The following is a 17,396-nucleotide window of genomic DNA, read 5'->3' as shown; positions in this document are numbered from 1 at the left end:
TTTTGTCTTCTGCGTCAGTCATTAGTCAACAAGTCAACCGCCCCGTCCATCGATGACCTTTTTTTTTTTTAATCCTTTTCGTAATCCCCCTTTCATCTTTCTCTCTCTCTCTATCTCTCTTTGCATTTCTTTCATTCCCACAACTGGTCCCTCCCCCCCACCTACATCACGACCTCCTCCAGCCTCTCTAACACACACACACATCCCAACTTCTTTTATCCTCTCCAGCCAATTAATGGACGCCTCAGTCATCCACAGTGGGCTGTAAAGAGAGGGGAGGGGGTCAACTTTTGAAAAAAAAATGGTATAAAAACGGGGGGGGGGAGAGAGAGAGAGATTGGGAGGATAGTGAAAAATGACAATAAAATAGTTTCTGGGGTTGGGGGGGGGTGAGAGATAGAGCTCAGACGAGTGCTAAAGGAAAGACTTGAGGTATCTAGAAAAAGCTGTCTTCATCATCGAGACATGGGGGTGGGGGGTGTCCAAAGAGCGCGTGCTATCGGCGATCGATACCACGTGGTGCTGCGATGAGGTAAAGGAGGCAGAGAGGAAGGAGTGAGGGAAGAGATGAAAGAGAGAAGAAGAGAAAGGGAGAAGGGGGGGGGGAGAGTGTCCCTTGTGTTGCTCTAATCGATACAGAGGCGAAGTCTAAGAAACAAAAAACGTGTAGGCTTCATGCGTGTGTGTTTGTAAGTTTGTTTGTTTGTATTTCGTGTGTTTTTAAGTTTGTTTGTTTGTATTTCGTGTGTTTGTAAATTTGTCATCTAGGCTTCTTCGTGAGTCTTGCTGTACACGTGCTGTGTCTATGCCGCTGACACATGGTGCGTGTGAGTCTGTGTCACATTACAGTACTCAACACGCCTACCCTCGCGAGTGCAGTGTTTGTATACAATCTAGTGAGTAACAGACCCACACACACTACACACATACAAACACCTGTTGACGTGAACTGAACCCACAAACTTCTTATATTAAAAAGCAAGAGTGTTGAAGCAACGACCTAAGGCACACTGCAGGGAAGCGAATAGTCCTGAGTCGAATTCAAAGTTCAATTAATGTAGGGTTCTTAGTTTTCACGTGAAAAATCCATAAATTTTCTTTACAAAACATTTAATAAAACAAAATAGTCTGCTATAAAAAAAAAAGTACCCTAATATCGTTCGTTTAGATTCTGTGGATTCTGTCGCGTGATTTTCTTACTAATTACGACATTCTTATTCTTATTTACGACATTAGTGTTCTGTGGATTCTGTCGCGTGATTTTCTTCGTTTTTACGACATTCACATTTGTTATCATGACTTCTCCTTCGTAGTTTTAAACTTTGCCTATCTAATTATGCCAGTAAAATCTCAAATCCACATAACGTCGTCATAGCGAGACTAGAGTGCTGGGTGGAGATTTGTAAACTAAAGACTCGAGCTCTTCTCATAACCAATGTTGTACTCTAGCCCCACAAGTCACGTGTTGCTAAATTTGTTTCTTGAAACACACAGACAGATCCTGGAACTAACCACCGGTAGGGGTCTGTTGAAGGATACATGGAACACCTTGCAATTCCAAAACTATTGGCGTTAGGTACGATGCAAAGAGCACATAGCAGCCCATCTTACATTTTCTTGCTAGATCTTCCTGCTACTGTCAACGGGAACAAGATCTATCTCAAGTAAGCTGAGAATCGTGCTTCCAACTCCATCCCTTCGTATCTCTCGTATCTCCTTTCTGATATGTTGCTTTAGATCCATCATGAATAACTTGATTGTCATAAGATCAGAATAGAATAAGAAATTGATATTACAGACAAAAGTACACTATTTCAAACAGTCACTCTCTTGCCGTCTTTAAACCTTTTTTTTTTTTTTAAATCTTAACCTAATTCGTTGGACAATCACGTAAATAAAAACTAGTACATCTATGTTAGCAGACTGTAAGTTTACAACACGTTATTTAGAATAGACACAAGTGGGGGGGGGGGGTCTAGATAATCATCAAAACAGCCTAAGAGAACAATATAAAAAAAATCTTACCTTAACGAGATTAGTAATTCTAATAATCCGGTTTCTTAAGGCGATTGTGATTATACAACACAGGAAGAAAGTTTTGGGGAGACACAGCGGGGAGGGAGGTCCGCGCTAGAGGACACACACGTGGAAGCTACATACGAGCCTCAACATGGATCTACGCTATCTTGGCTAGGTTTGGTGGCTTCGATCGCTCAAACTCCCCCACACGGCGTTCGGCGCCCTCCGCCCTTCTTCGAACACCACCCGCCCTTCTTCTTAGGTCCACGTTTCGAAGACGTCCCCCAACACCACCCTCCTGTGTCCCCTCCCCCCTTCGCCGCTACTCACACTTCTAAATATAGGGAGGGACAGAGAGGATTCGTGTGCGTGTATGTGTGAGCCTTTATCTATCTAGAGTGCAAGAGCGAGAATGAGTGAGAGAGTGAGTGAGAGATTGAGTGAGTGAGAGAGAGAGAGAGAGTGTGTGTGTAAGAGAGAGAGAGAGAGAAGAAGGAAACATGAAATGAGAGAGAGAGAGAGAGAGAGAGTCGGACTTGGTGATTGTAGATTATGGATTATGGAGAGGTTATCTGAGAGATTTGTATGAAGTTTGTGTAATCATAGACATTGGGTCGGAGTGAATCAAATGGACAGGGGTCTAATGACATTGGACAGGGAACATGACATGCGTCAGCTGATAGTGTTGAGATGTATGACGCGCGTCTATTGGCACCGCTAACATGACACGATAAAAAGCCAATGGCATCGTGAAGACGTGGTGACGTCATTGACATTACTTGGGTGTCTCGACCAGCTGCCCTGGCAGTGTTTATTACGTCTATGTGACAAATGTTCTCGACACTGCTTGACACTGCTTTAATGTCACGACAAGTGGGACGAAACTGTTAATGCTATGACAACTTGTCTATTCTACACTACGTCTTATGAGTGCCACTGTTGACATGCAAGGCGAATGAGACTAGCACTACCTGATAAATTACAAAACGTGACTTCAAAAAAGAAGATGATTACGTCGTACACATGTCCCTAGGTCCATCTAGTCTTGCATGCTAATCAATGACTACAAACTCTGCCAAGTCACTGGTTTTCCTTATCTTATCTTATATAATACAGACGTTACTTCAAAAAAGAAGATGATTACGTCCTGGCTGACTCAGGCAACCCATTCCATGCTCTAATAGCACTAGAGAAGAGGGAGTATTTGTTCAAATTTGTCCTAGCATATGGAACACGAAATGTGCCTTTTTCACTGAATTTAAACAATGCGCCTTATTGACTCGCTATTAAGTAATAATGACAAAATCATATTTTGCTGGGATATATTAAATCAAGCCTGTTTACAATGGGGTGCCACAGGAACCTCTGTCGCTGACCAATTTCAAAACTATTATAACATCACTGGCGGTCCAATTTTTTTTGTAGAAATAACAGTTTGTTAACAGAATTAGTTACATATCTATATGATAAAAGCTACTTCTCAATAACTTGTCGTTGATATTATATTTTAATCAAACATCATATTATGTCGTTTCCTTCAGGTATGTTGGCCGATTCGGTGGGGTGGGTTTGGGGCGATTACATCTACTGCCCTTATAGTTTGTGAACATAATTAGTTCAATATCTATATATAATTTTAAATTGTGTCGCTCCCACCGGGTATCTTGGCCGATGCGGTGGGGCTGGGGGGTGCGATTGCATCTACTGCCCTCCCCACTCTAACCCTTTGAAGGGGGGTGGGTGGGGGTGGAGTACCAATTTTTAAGCAGAAATCATAGCGTGTGAACAAAATTAGTTTAATATCTAGCTAATATAAGCCACTTATTGATATTTGAACCTATTTGTATATGATGTCGGAATACACTTACATCTCAAATTAAATCATTAGTAAATTAAGAATGAAAGACAGTGGTAGCAGGTTGGTGGTGGGGTGATAGATGCAATCGTCAGATAGGTGTTGTCACGTGTGTATTTTAAGCTATGTGGCTGTGGGCCCTCATACATGTATTCTTCTGACGTGTAGTGTTGCGCTTGGTCTGTTATTAAACTGTACGTACTCTAGGAAGCTATCTATGACCTACCAACAAAGTCCAGTGTCAGCAGACATGAAGTTTATTCCTACAATACGATAGTAAAGTAAGAACGACGCGTGCACTCCGGCCAGGGCAGGCCTTAGGAATAGGCAAAGTAGGCAGCCGACTAGGGCCCTCGATTGGTTGGGGCCTGGCACAGGACTCAAGACGAAGAAAGAGCTCAACCTGTGCCAAATGTTATTGTTGGTCTACATTCACCTTTACCTATCCCTTAGTCTGTTGGGGCACCACGCAAGATTTGTCAACCATCTTTCTCCATTCCTCTCTGCATCTTTGCGTTGGATGGAACCTCTTTCAAAGGCAGGCCAGTTTAATCTTTTATGTTGTCTTTCCAACGCTTTCTCTGTCTGCCTCTTTTTCTTTTTCCTGGCTACTGTTCCCTGAAGAAAGGCCTCTGTAAGCCCCGAAGACCTTGTAATATGGTTTCCGTTTTTTTTGTTTTACACTAGTTAGCAGGTCATCGTGGGGTCCAATCGCTGCAGTAACCCTTGTCTCTAATCTCTACATTTCTGATGCGTCTTTAAATGTGATCCCTAGGATCCTTCTCTACCATCTGTTGGAGTACACCAGGTTTTAAATAAATTGCGTCATTTTATTTATTCGCTGTTTTTTTTTTTTTTTTTTTTTCTATTTTATTAGAGGCTACCTAATTCACTTTGCCAAGGGCCTCAAATAATCTAAAGCCGGCACTGCTCCAGCCATAGGTGATGGGTATATGTAACAGACTCGTGTAAATAGAATATTAACATAACCTCGTCAAGAATATTAGAACCCAACAGAAATCATATTATTTTAGCCTCAAACGTCAAAGACTCGGAAAATAATAAATACATAAGTCCTCTTTAAACAATATGTCTGCCAACTAGTAAAATTTACTGCTTTAGGTTCACTTTAGGTTCACTTTAGGTTCACTTTCCAAAAGTCTTTCCATCAAGTCAGAATATGAAAATGTTCACGTGTCTGTTCCTGAATTCTCATGAGTTAAACTTTCGTTTCAAAAACGAGACAGTGACAACTCAGTCATTTTATAAAAAATATTGTTACGAAAGCTTGAATACGCAAGAACAACAGGACAGATCATAATGGAAATTGACCTGAAAAAGTTTTGATTGTAATGAAAGCAAAAAAAAAAAAGGGGGGGGGGAACGCGTGATTAAAGGAATACGATAAATTTTATAACTGTAGACCTATATTTAATCACTCACACTGTTAAAAAAATAATATACCAAAATAATAACCCATGTTAGTTTCGTTTAATTTGTACGCAGCTCTAAGTTTTATAAGGCGACTTCACTTGCCAACTCAAAGTCTTTATCATAAAAATGCTTTCTCTCAAACATTAATTATCTAATCCCATTTCTCATTTAATTATTTACAAATGAATGTTTCATCGAGACAAATGGATCAAATGAAACTTGACTTCCTTCTAATGATGCAGAATAATGTGACCCAATTGCTATGACTTGATTTTTCTTTATTTTTTTTTTAGACAATCCCATTACTCTTTCATGTTGCTTAATAGGTTTGTTCTTCTTATTACAATACTTACTCTGTCTGTCCGTCTGTCTGTCTTGTAAAAAGTTTGAACACGTTATTTCTCACACTTCCCATTCTAAGATCAAGTCGAAACTCTTGTACCTGAGGAATACAAACAAAAAACAAGGTCATTAATTATCCGGAATTGAGTATTTTGTTTGGTACCGAACAAGGGAAAGAAAGTGTACTTAGTTGATGTGGCGGTATAACTTGAATTAGTTCCCTTATACTTTGTGTAGAGAATTAGGTGGTTGCTTAAAAGTTTGGAACTAACAATAGATATCTATTAAAACTTCCATTTTCATAAGCTTTTCGCTGGCACAGTGGTTAGGATCACAGCCAATTGAGAAAGCAAAAAAGCATGAAATGGCGCTAAATTGCGCTAAACAAAAACAATTGGTAAAAATATTTCTAACCGCACAGATTTATTATTGCTAGTCTAGATTCTAGATCTATTACAAATTTAATCACATGACCGATCCAAACCCATTGATACAATTGCACTTAATATAAGCTTTTTTTTTTTTTAAATAGTGTTTTTTTCTTGTTTAAATCTCACATCATTTAAGTGCAGCGTGCTGTCCAGATACATTTAAATGACCTGAGAATTCTTCATTACTAAACACAATTTTTATTTACATGAATATATAGTTAATGCAAAATGAATCCAATCATTATGAACATGATAAGGCAGATAAATATTATTCACATTATTTCAAAATACAAAATGAGCTCATCCACTTTAAAATGTATACATCAATATCTAGAATTACTTGATACTGACTTCTAATATGACTATTCTACACTAACTCTCGCAACAACAATACATCGTAACTTCCCTCTTGAGCTGACTAACTTTCTGCCTAGCTACTTGATTGACAACATGGCTTCTAGACTGACTTAGTATCTACATGGCTACTAGCTTGACTGAATTTCTGCATAGCTACTAGATTGACTGACTTTCTGCATAGCTACTAGATTGACTGACTTTCTGCATAGCTACTAGATTGACTGACTTTCTGCATTGCTACTAGCTTGACTGAATTTCTGCATTGCTACTAGCTTGACTGAATTTCTGCATTGCTACTAGCTTGACTGACTTTCTGCATTGCTACTAGCTTGACTGAATTTCTGCATAGCTACTAGATTGACTGACTTTCTGCATAGCTACTAGATTGACTGACTTTCTGCATAGCTACTAGATTGACTGACTTTCTGCATAGCTACTAGATTGACTGACTTTCTGCATTGCTACTAGCTTGACTGACTTTCTGCATAGCTACTAGATTGACTAACATCTGGTTCTCACCTTCACCAGTACCAGTCATCTCACAACTCATCTCCACATGTTTCACGCTCTATATTCAACAAAGTCACATTTAAGTATAACTAGACATAATTTACCCGCGGCTCGCGGGTCTTAATTTGCGAATCACTTTCGATATTATCACTGAGAGTGCTTTGTAAACAATTAAACGAAATAATAATTTTATAAGTAAAGGGAATGCTTGAATGTAAAAATAATATGAATGGAGCTATCTAAATAGCTAATGGACATAAATCCATTTTTTCAAATAAAAACATGCGTGACCTTTTTAAATTAGATTCATGAATCAAACTATTAGAATATATTTCAACACGGCTTCGCCGCTCTACCGAACGAATGTATGAAAAATGCTTTAGAAAAACAAATTTGAATGTTAATTTGATTAAAATATGAAATGAATGGACTATAATTAGTATGTTCATGTGTTTAAGAATGAAACTATCTTTGCGAAGAGAAGTTCTTATCATCTTAAAGTTGAATTAGAGTTTTAGACCTAGGAGAGATGTGTAACATTTTGTGTAATGTCTAATGAAAGAATGTTCTTTATGAATTCTAAATTCACAGATATAAGGAACGAATTTATGTAAAAATGCATTTGAAACACATATTTGAAGGTTAATTTTATTAAATAATGAAATCAATAGACTGTATTTTGTATTTTCATGTGTCGAAGTAAAAAACTCTGCGCAAAGTGCAGTTCTTAAAATTAGATCTAGATCTAGATCAATTCGATCTTTTCATGTAAATATGGTAAACATGTAGTTCTAATGCTTTCAAAGAGTTGGTCAATTTTTTTGGGGGGTCTTAAGTTTGTTTTAGGGCTACAATACATACACATCGGTCTAAGTTAGTACCCAAGGAACATTTCTGCCAAGTTGTATCAAGATTGGTCAAACGGTTTTAATTTCTATTCGGCACATACATACATGCATACATACATACATACATGCATACATACATACATACATACATACATACATACATACATACATACATACATACATACATACATACATACATACATACATACATACATACATACATACATAGGCTACATACGCTTTACTTTCTACTTTATAATATAGATGAGGTACAATAAAGTGACAATAAAGTCACATTTAAATATAATGAGGTACAATAAAGTGACTGTTTTACCAGTAACAGTTTGCTATGTATCATAGTGTTGCAAGTATGTTGTGACTTCACACGCAGGGAATTGTATAAACATTGAACCCAGAACAAGTTTGTTGTAGGGGAATTCTTTACTCCACGGAACTTAAGTCCTGGCCAACGTAGGGCATTGTCAACTATAAGAGGAAGCCTACTTCCTGAATCAGTGCAATACATAGAACCTTAATGGGAAACCACTTTGGGCTGAAGTGAGCGGTCAGTAACAGTAACAGCTAATAAAATATTCATACAGTTTACTAGTGTTTTTTCCCCACCCTTCTAACCTATTTATCCCTTGAATAAAATTATTTCAGACATCCTACCATATCTGCAATCATTATAGCTAACTGTTGTTGGGTTGTAGCCCTAGACAGTCAGTCCTACCAAACCGTTGTAGGCGCATTATATTCTTAATACAGAACTTATTTGTATAGACCTTAAATCACTGTGGCATTTTACATCTCGAGAGTTGATCCTTTACCTTTGCAACTTCTTGTGTGACTATAGAGGCAATTCCTTGATACACAGCTGCGGTCACAGGTTGGACATTTGTAATGACATGGCACCGTTGTACTTTCACCCTTCCTTCTACTTTTGTTGTGTCTGGCATCTACAATACGGGGACCTTTCTTTATGCTCTCTCTCTCCATTTGGATCTATCCAGTGCCACGTTTTCCCAGCTGTTAAGTGTCGATTTTGAAGAGTTTCATGTCTACAGCTTTCAATCTCAATGTAGAAACGTTACTACCATAATAAGATGTCGAACAATGTCAAGAAAAGGCAACTCTAGACACACGTCCTTTTGTCTCTCGCTCTCCTGGTTCATTTCATCATCCAATCAACTCTATTTATAACCTAAGAACTCGTTGTTACACCAGAATCTATTTAGCCAATAGGAACTTGTACAAACACTTCATAAGACAAACAGCACATTTTTTTTCCTCTTTAGAAGCTATCTTAATAAAGTTTGTTTTTTTCCGAGTAGCTCCCTCCCCTCCCCCCAGCCTCTGCATAGTCTACTTTCTAAAGATACGAATACACTCAGCTGGAGAAACAAATGACAAAATGGCTTCTTTTTATTTTCATTTATTTTGTTTTAAAGAGATCGTGTCGAAAATATAGACAATTAACTCCTAGATCATGTCAAATATGACGTCCGAATAAGATAATTGGTACGTCCTGTCCAAGATGACGTCCGAATAAGATAATTGGTACGTCCTGTCCAAGATGACGTTATAATAATAATAAGATAGTCGGTACGTCTTTTTTTTTTAAATGGCTTCAGTAAAAAATAGTTGGTGCATCATTTTAACGACGATTTCAGAATAATATAGTTGTCAAGTCAGATATGACATCTCAGTAAGATAGTTGTCAAGTCAGATATGACATTTCAGTCAAATAGTTGTCAAGTCAGACATCACATCTCAGTAAGATAGTTGTCAAGTCAGACATCACATCTCAGTAAGACAGTTGTCAAGTCAGATATGACATCTCAGTAAGATAGTTGTCAAGTCAGATATGACATCTCAGTAAGATAGTTGTCAAGTCAGACATGACATCTCAGTAAGATAGTTGTCAAGTCAGACATGACATCTCAGTAAGATAGTTGTCAAGTCAGACATGACATCTCAGTCAGATAGTTGTCTAGTCAGACATCACATCTCAGTAAGATAGTTGTCAAGTCAGACATGACATCTCAGTCAGATAGTTGTCTAGTCAGACATGACATCTCAGTCAGATAGTTGTCAAGTCAGACATGACATCTCAGTAAGATAGTTGTCAAGTCAGACATGACATCTCAGTAAGATAGTTGTCAAGTCAGACATGACATCTCAGTCAGATAGTTGTCAAGTCAGACATGACATCTCAGTCAGATAGTTGTCAAGTCAGACATGACATCTCAGTCAGATAGTTCAGGAGACGTGAGGAATCCATGAGACGTTCAATGTACAGCTGACGGTATTGCTGTGATGAATGTATTTATTTGATAGACCAACATGACGGAACATCGCGTGGATACGCCACTGTAGCTTTTACGCTGTAATTTAGCTTAGGTCTAGTTACATGAAGTTAAGTTGCAACAGTTGACTTAAGACCTTCTTAGTATGACATCTCTTAAGCAACAGCTAACACAGGGCCTCTTAGTACAAACATCTCTTAAGCAACAGCTGACACAGGGCCTTTTAGTGCCAACATCTCTTAAGCAACAGCTGACACAGAGCCTCTTAGTGCAAACATCTCTTAAGCAACAGTTGACACAGAGCCTCTTAGTGCAAACAGCTCTTAATCAACAGCTGACACAGGGCCTCTTAGTACAAACATCTCTTTAGCATCAGCTGACACAGGGCATCTTAGTACAAACATCTCTTTAGCAACAGCTGACACAGAGCCTCTTAGTACAAACATCTCTTTAGCAACAGCTGACACATAGCCTCTTAGTACAAACATCTCTTAAGCAACAGTTGACACATAGCCTCTTAGTGCAAACATCTCTTAAGCAACAGCTGACACAGAGCCTCTTAGTACAAACATCTCTTTAGCAACAGCTGACACAAAGCCTCTTAGTGCAAACATCTCTTTAGCAACAGTTGACACAGAGCCTCTTAGTACAAACATCTCTTTAGCAACAGTTGACACAAAGCCTCTTAGTGCAAACATCTCTTAAGCAACAGCTGACACAGAGCCTCTTAGTACAAACATCTCTTTTGCATCAGCTGACATAGGGCCTCTTAGTACAAACATCTCTTTTGCATCAGCTGACATATGGCCTCTTAGTACAAACATCTCTTTAGCATCAGCTGACACAGGGCCTCTTAGTACAAACATCTCTTTAGCATCAGCTGACACAGGGCCTCTTAGTACAAACATCTCTTTAGCAACAGCTGACACAAAGCCTCTTAGTGCAAACATCTCTTTAGCAACAGTTGACACAGAGCCTCTTAGTACAAACATCTCTTTAGCAACAGCTGACACAAAGCCTCTTAGTGCAAACATCTCTTAAGCAACAGCTGACACAGAGCCTCTTAGTACAAACATCTCTTTTGCATCAGCTGACATAGGGCCTCTTAGTACAAACATCTCTTTAGCATCAGCTGACACAGGGCCTCTTAGTACAAACATCTCTTTAGCATCAGCTGACACAGGGCCTCTTAGTACAAACATCTCTTTTGCATCAGCTGACACAGGGCCTCTTAGTACAAACATCTCTTTAGCATCAGCTGACACAGGGCCTCTTAGTACAAACATCTCTTTAGCATCAGCTGACACAGGGCCTCTTAGTACAAACATCTCTTAATTAAGCAACAGTTGACACATAGCCTCTTAGTGCAAACATCTCTTAAGCAACAGCTGACACAGAGCCTCTTAGTACAAACATCTGTAAAGCAACAGCTGACACAGAGCCTATTAGTACAAACATCTCTTTAGCGTCAGCTGACACAGGGCCTCTTAGTACAAACATCTCTTTAGCATCAGCTGACACAGAGCCTCTTAGTACAAACATCTGTTCTCTTTAGCATCAGCTGACACAGAGCCTCTTAGTACAAACATCTCTTTAGCATCAGCTGACACAGAGCCTCTTAGTACAAACATCTCTTTAGCAACAGTTGACACAGAGCCTCTTAGTACAAACATCTGTTAAGCAACAGCTGACACAGAGCCTCTTAGTACAAACATCTCTTTAGCATCAGCTGACACAGAGCCTCTTAGTACAAACATCTCTTTAGCAACAGTTGACACGAGACATTATTTGTGTAATCTCTTTCAAATGGACAGAGCCTGATACTGGATTCTCTTTTAGTGATGGATTAAATGTATTAACCAAACAACTCTGTTGATCATTTCAAATATAACTTGATGTTTATATATTGGACTCAGCGAATAGTACTAGGTCTACATTGCAATAAAATATTCGCGTACAAGAAAATGCAAGTAATGCATAGAGTTGATCTCTAGTGCTCTTTGTGTTTTACATGGTACAGGTAGCGATGTAACAACCAAGCGATGCTCAGCAACTGAACTACATAAACTCAACAAATCTTAAAATTCATTAAGCAGAAATTATAATTATATGAGCGCTAATAACAAACTTTTTTTTATCTATATTATAAAGTAGAATGTGAGGGGTATGTATGGATGTATGTTACTTATAGACATCAAAACCGCTTGACCAATCTTGATAAAACTTGGCAGGAATGTTTCTTGGGTACCAACTTAGACCTTAGTGTATGTATTGTAGCCCTAAAACAAACGTAAGACCCTAAAAAAAAAATAATGTTGTCCGACTCTATTACAGCTATATTATTTTATGGATCTAGGCCATGTCTACAATGTTGACATTAGAAAAGATGGAAAGGATTTAGACCTAGATCTAATTTTAAGAAATACACTTTGCGCAGATAGTTTTTTACTTTGACACATGAAAATACAAAAGAAGATCCATTGATTTCATTATATAATAAAATTAACCTTCAATTTTGTGTTTCAAAAGCATTTTTTACATTAAATAGTTCCTTATATCTGTGATTACAGATTTCCTGACGAACATTCTTTCATTAGACAATTCCGTAATGAATCGCGTACTAAATATTAATTCGTTTAATTGTTTACTTTATAATCCCATCCCTAGATCTAAAACTCTAATTCAACTCTAAGATGATAAAACTTCTCTTCGCACAGATAGTTTTATACTTTAACACATAAACATATTAATTAAAGTCCATTCATTTCATATTTTGATCAAATAAACATTCAAATTTGGTTTTCTAAAGCTACATTCGTTTACGAAAGCTGCGAAGCCGAGTTAAAGGCCTAGATCTATATTCATTCATGAATCGCGTACTAAAAATTATTTCGTTTTATTGTTACTTTATAATCCCATCCCTAGATCTAAAACTCTAATTCAACACTAAGATGATAAAACTTCTCTTCGCACAGATAGTCTTATACTTTAACACATAAACATATTAATTAAAGTCCATTCATTTCATATTTTGATCAAATAAACATTCAAATTTGGTTTTCTAAAGCTACATTCGTTTACAAAAGCTGCGAAGCCGAGTAGAGATAGGCCTAGATCTATGACTCGCGTACTAAAAATTATTTCGTTTAATTGTTCACTTTATAATCCCATTTATTTAACAAAGCTATCGCTCTTTTCGTTTTTAATAGATAAGAATGTATCGACTTCGGGTAAACCATTTTCGCAAAACTAATTTTATTTTCGTAGCGAAAGAGAAATAACGTGAAAGGATCATTAGCTACGTTAAACATACATCTAAATCCAATCCACTAGATTATTCAAAAGCAAATGTTTTAATTTAAAAAAAAATGGATTTAAGCCTATTAGCTATTTTTACATTGACACATTCGCTTTACTTATTACATTATTATTTCGTTTAATTGTTTACAAAACACTCTCAGTGACTATATCGAAAGTAATGCGCAAATAAAGACCCGCGGGTCGCAGGTAACATATGTCTAGTCTATATTATAAAGTAGAATGTGTGGTGTATGTATGTATGTATGGATGTATGTTACTTATAGACATCAAAACCGCTTGACCAATCTTGATAAAACTAGGCAGGAATGTTCCTTGGGTACCAACTTAGACCGTAGTGTATGTATTGTAGCCCTAAAACAAACTTAAGACCCTAAAAAAAAAATATAGTTGTCCGACTCTATTACAGCTATAGTATTTTATGGATCTAGGCCATAATATGTCTACAATGTTGACATGAGAAAAGATGGAAAGGATTTAGACCTAGATCTAATTTTTAGAAATACACTTTGCTCAGATAGTTTTTTACTTTGACACATGAAAATACAAAAGAAGATCCATTGATTTCATTATATAATAAAATTAACCTTCAATTTTGTGTTTCAAAAGCATTTTTTACATTAATTAGTTCCTTATATCTGTGATTACAGATTTCCTGACGAACATTCTTTCATTAGACAATTCCGTAATGAATAGTGTACTAAATATTAATTCGTTTAATTGTTTACTTTATAATCCCATCCCTAGATCTAAAACTCTAATTCAACTCTAAGATGATAAAACTTCTCTTCGAACAGATAGTTTTATACTTTAACACATAAACATATTAATTAAAGTCCATTCATTTCATATTTTGATCAAATAAACATTCAAATTTGGTTTTCTAAAGCTACATTCGCCTACGAAAGCCACGAAGCCGAGTTGAGATAGGCCTAGATCTATATTCATTCATGACTCGCTTACTAAAAATTATTTCGTTTAATTGTTCACTTTATAATCCCATTCATTTAACAAAGCTATCGCTCTTTTCGTTTTTAATAGATAAGAATGTATCGACTTCGGGTAAACCCATTTTCGCAAACCTAATTTTATTTTCGTAGCGAAAGAGAAATAACGTGAAAGGATCATTAGCTAAGTTTAACATACATATAAATCCAATCCACTAGATTATTCAAAAGCATTTTTTACATAAATTAGTTCCTGATATCTACAGATTTCCTGGCGAACATTCTTTCATTAGACATTACCAAATGGTTACACATTAACACATCTCTCTTCTGAGGTCTGAGTCTATTCCTAGGCCTAGGTCTAAAACTCTTACTGAACTCTAAGATGATAAAACTTCTTTTCGCAAAGATAGTTTTATGCTTTAACACATAAACATACTAATTATTGTCCATTCATTTGATATTTTAATCAAATTAACATTCAAATTTGTTTTTCTAAAGCATTTTTAATACATTCGTTCGCTGTTCGCTAAAGCTGCGTAGCCGTGTTGAGATAGGCCTATATTCATTCATGAAAAAAAGTTCACGCATGCGCAGCACAGAACTCTAGATTAGTGTAGATTTAGATCTACCAGTCTATTCATCTCAAATTTTAATCAAATATATGTAGGCCTACAAGCAAATGTTTTAATTTGAAAAAAAAAATGGATTTAATTAAGCCTATTAGCTATTTTGATTTGATAGCTTCATTCACACTATTTTTACATTGACACATTCGCTTTACTTATTACATTATTATTTCGTTTAATTGTTTACAAAACACTCTCAGTGACTATATCGACAGTAATGCGCAAATAAAGACCCGCGGGTCGCGGGTAAAATATGTCTAGTATATTTATATACAATGTAATTTTATACACTATATAAGACGACATTAATTAGACCTATAACAAAACTACATTTCCTATGTTCTGCTCCACTGTTGGAGTATGAATGAAGTCCTTAATGATCCATTGACAGAACCCTTGATTAGAGCTCAATCATGACACTGGCTTCACTGCATTTTTTATTTTGTCTTTCGCTTTTTGTTCCGGGCTTACGGCAAGGGCGGGAATGGATTAGGCTTTAGAGCCTTGTATTATAAGCATTAGGAGGCAGAGAGAGAGAGAGAGAGAGGCAGACAGAGAGAGATGAAGAATTGAAAAATTGTGATGATATAAGAACAGAGGAAGAGAGAGAAAGAGAGAGGCAGACGGAGAGAGAGAGAGAGAAAGGGGAAGAAAAAGTAACAGAGGAAGAAATGAAAAGACTAGGAAACTGGAAGAAGCAGAGAGGTATAGGGAGAGGGGGGGGGGAAATGAGAAGGAGGGAGTGACAGAAAACGTAAGAGGAAAACATGAAAACAAAAGAGGACAATGAAACTCGAAGAAAGAGAGAGTTGCAGCCAAAGAGATCAAAAGAAAGAAGGCGTAAAAAAAAGAAGACAAAAAAAAGAGAGAGACGAAGAGAGAGAAAGACATGAAAAGAGGACAATCTCAGTACAAAGAAACTTGAATAAAGAGAAAGAGAGAGGTAGAAAGCTAGAGAGATGGAGAAAGAGAAAGACAGAGGAAGACATGAAGAGAGTAGAAGGAAACTAGAAGATGGAGAGCTACAAAGATGGATGGAAAATGAGAAAGAGGAAGGCATGAAAAGAGGAGAAAACATAAGAAAACAAGAAGAGAGAGAGAAAAACAAAGAAGGAAAGAGAGAAAGAAAAAGGCAGAAGATGAAATGAAAAGAGGGAAGACATTCTTAGACAAGAAGAGAGAGTGAGAGAGAGAAAAAAAAACAGAAAAAAAATGAATAAAATGAAAGTATTTTCGCCCAACTTGGCAACTTCTAGGCTCTGGCCATCAGCTCGTATAGAATCCAGATTAAGAATGAAGGCTGGCCGTCACGTGACATGAAAGACAATGATTCTAAACAGTTTTTTTTTCCACCTTCTATTGAGATGTGTTATTTTATACATTATATTTAGACACATCATCCCTATATCAGCAGTTTATATGTGTTACATATCTTATCACGTGATAATACTTGTATCTCTGGAATAACATTTCTCCTACTTTGTTTCGACAACCAGGTTCAGCTACATAACCAAAGAAAACCAAAAAAATTCAATGCTTTGAGAAGTAAACATATTGCTTCCGCGCTATACATTAAGTCCCCCTTTCAGACCGTTCGATTTATAGGGCAGATGATGTTAAGGTCATCTTCTTCTTTGGCCAACAGTTAACGAGGGTGTCATGTGGCAATTACAACCTGCCTTTAGTTTCCCAACTAATGTCAGGTTACCATTACAGGTTGGTGGACTCAGAGACGCCCAAAGATCCCGAAATAAATAATCTCAGTCATCCCCAAGATTCGAACCCGGACCCCGGTTCGGAAGCCAAGCGCTGTAATATCACCGCTCAGCCACCTCGCCTCCCTAATTGATAGACGATGGTCTAATTGATGGACGATGGTCTAATTGATAGACGATGGTCTAATTGATAGACGATGGTCTAATTCAGGGGTTCTCAACCTGTGCGTCGAGACCCCTTTAGGGGTCGATTGACCATTTGCCAGGGGTCGCCTAAGACCATCGAAAATATGGATTGTATTTTTCTACCCTTCTATTGCTGTGTGTGTGGGGGGGGGGGTCGCGGCAGAGTGGGGGATTGTAAAAATGGGTCGCCGAGCTTAAAAGGTTGAGAACCACTGGTCTAATTGATAGACGAGGGTCTAATTGAAGATTGGTATCTATGGAGGATAGATATAAATAGATCGCCTTTTTGATGTATCAGATGAACAGAGTCGTTGAACAAATCTCCGTGTATTGTACAAGGTTTACACACATAGGTCTTTTGCACCTTTTAGCACCGTTGAATCAAATTTCTGACATTTTTTTCAGATAATGTTCCTTCTGTTCCCAAACGAAGAGATTAGAGACAGGATTAGTATAGCAATCGGAACCCACGATGACCTGCTAACTACTGTAAAAA

The 17,396-nt window shown here is 37.4% G+C and overlaps 1 protein-coding gene across 8 annotated transcripts in view; it reads right to left on the bottom strand.

Annotated features, from left to right (window-relative positions):
• Window positions 1-2,175, bottom strand: part of LOC106052128 (cubilin-like) — a 300,170-nt gene extending 297,995 nt beyond the window's left edge. For all 8 annotated transcript variants that reach the window (XM_056033924.1, XM_056033928.1, XM_056033926.1 and 5 more), the window contains exon 1: window positions 2,026-2,175. The gene's annotated coding sequence lies outside the window, so the exon portion shown is untranslated. The remainder of the gene's footprint in view (window positions 1-2,025) is intronic.
• Window positions 2,176-17,396: the final 15,221 nt, after the last annotated feature.

The sequence above is a fragment of the Biomphalaria glabrata genome, chromosome 6 (assembly GCF_947242115.1).
Source record: "Biomphalaria glabrata chromosome 6, xgBioGlab47.1, whole genome shotgun sequence".
NCBI lineage: Eukaryota > Metazoa > Mollusca > Gastropoda > Planorbidae > Biomphalaria > Biomphalaria glabrata.
This window is presented reverse-complemented; position numbering and strand designations above follow the sequence as displayed.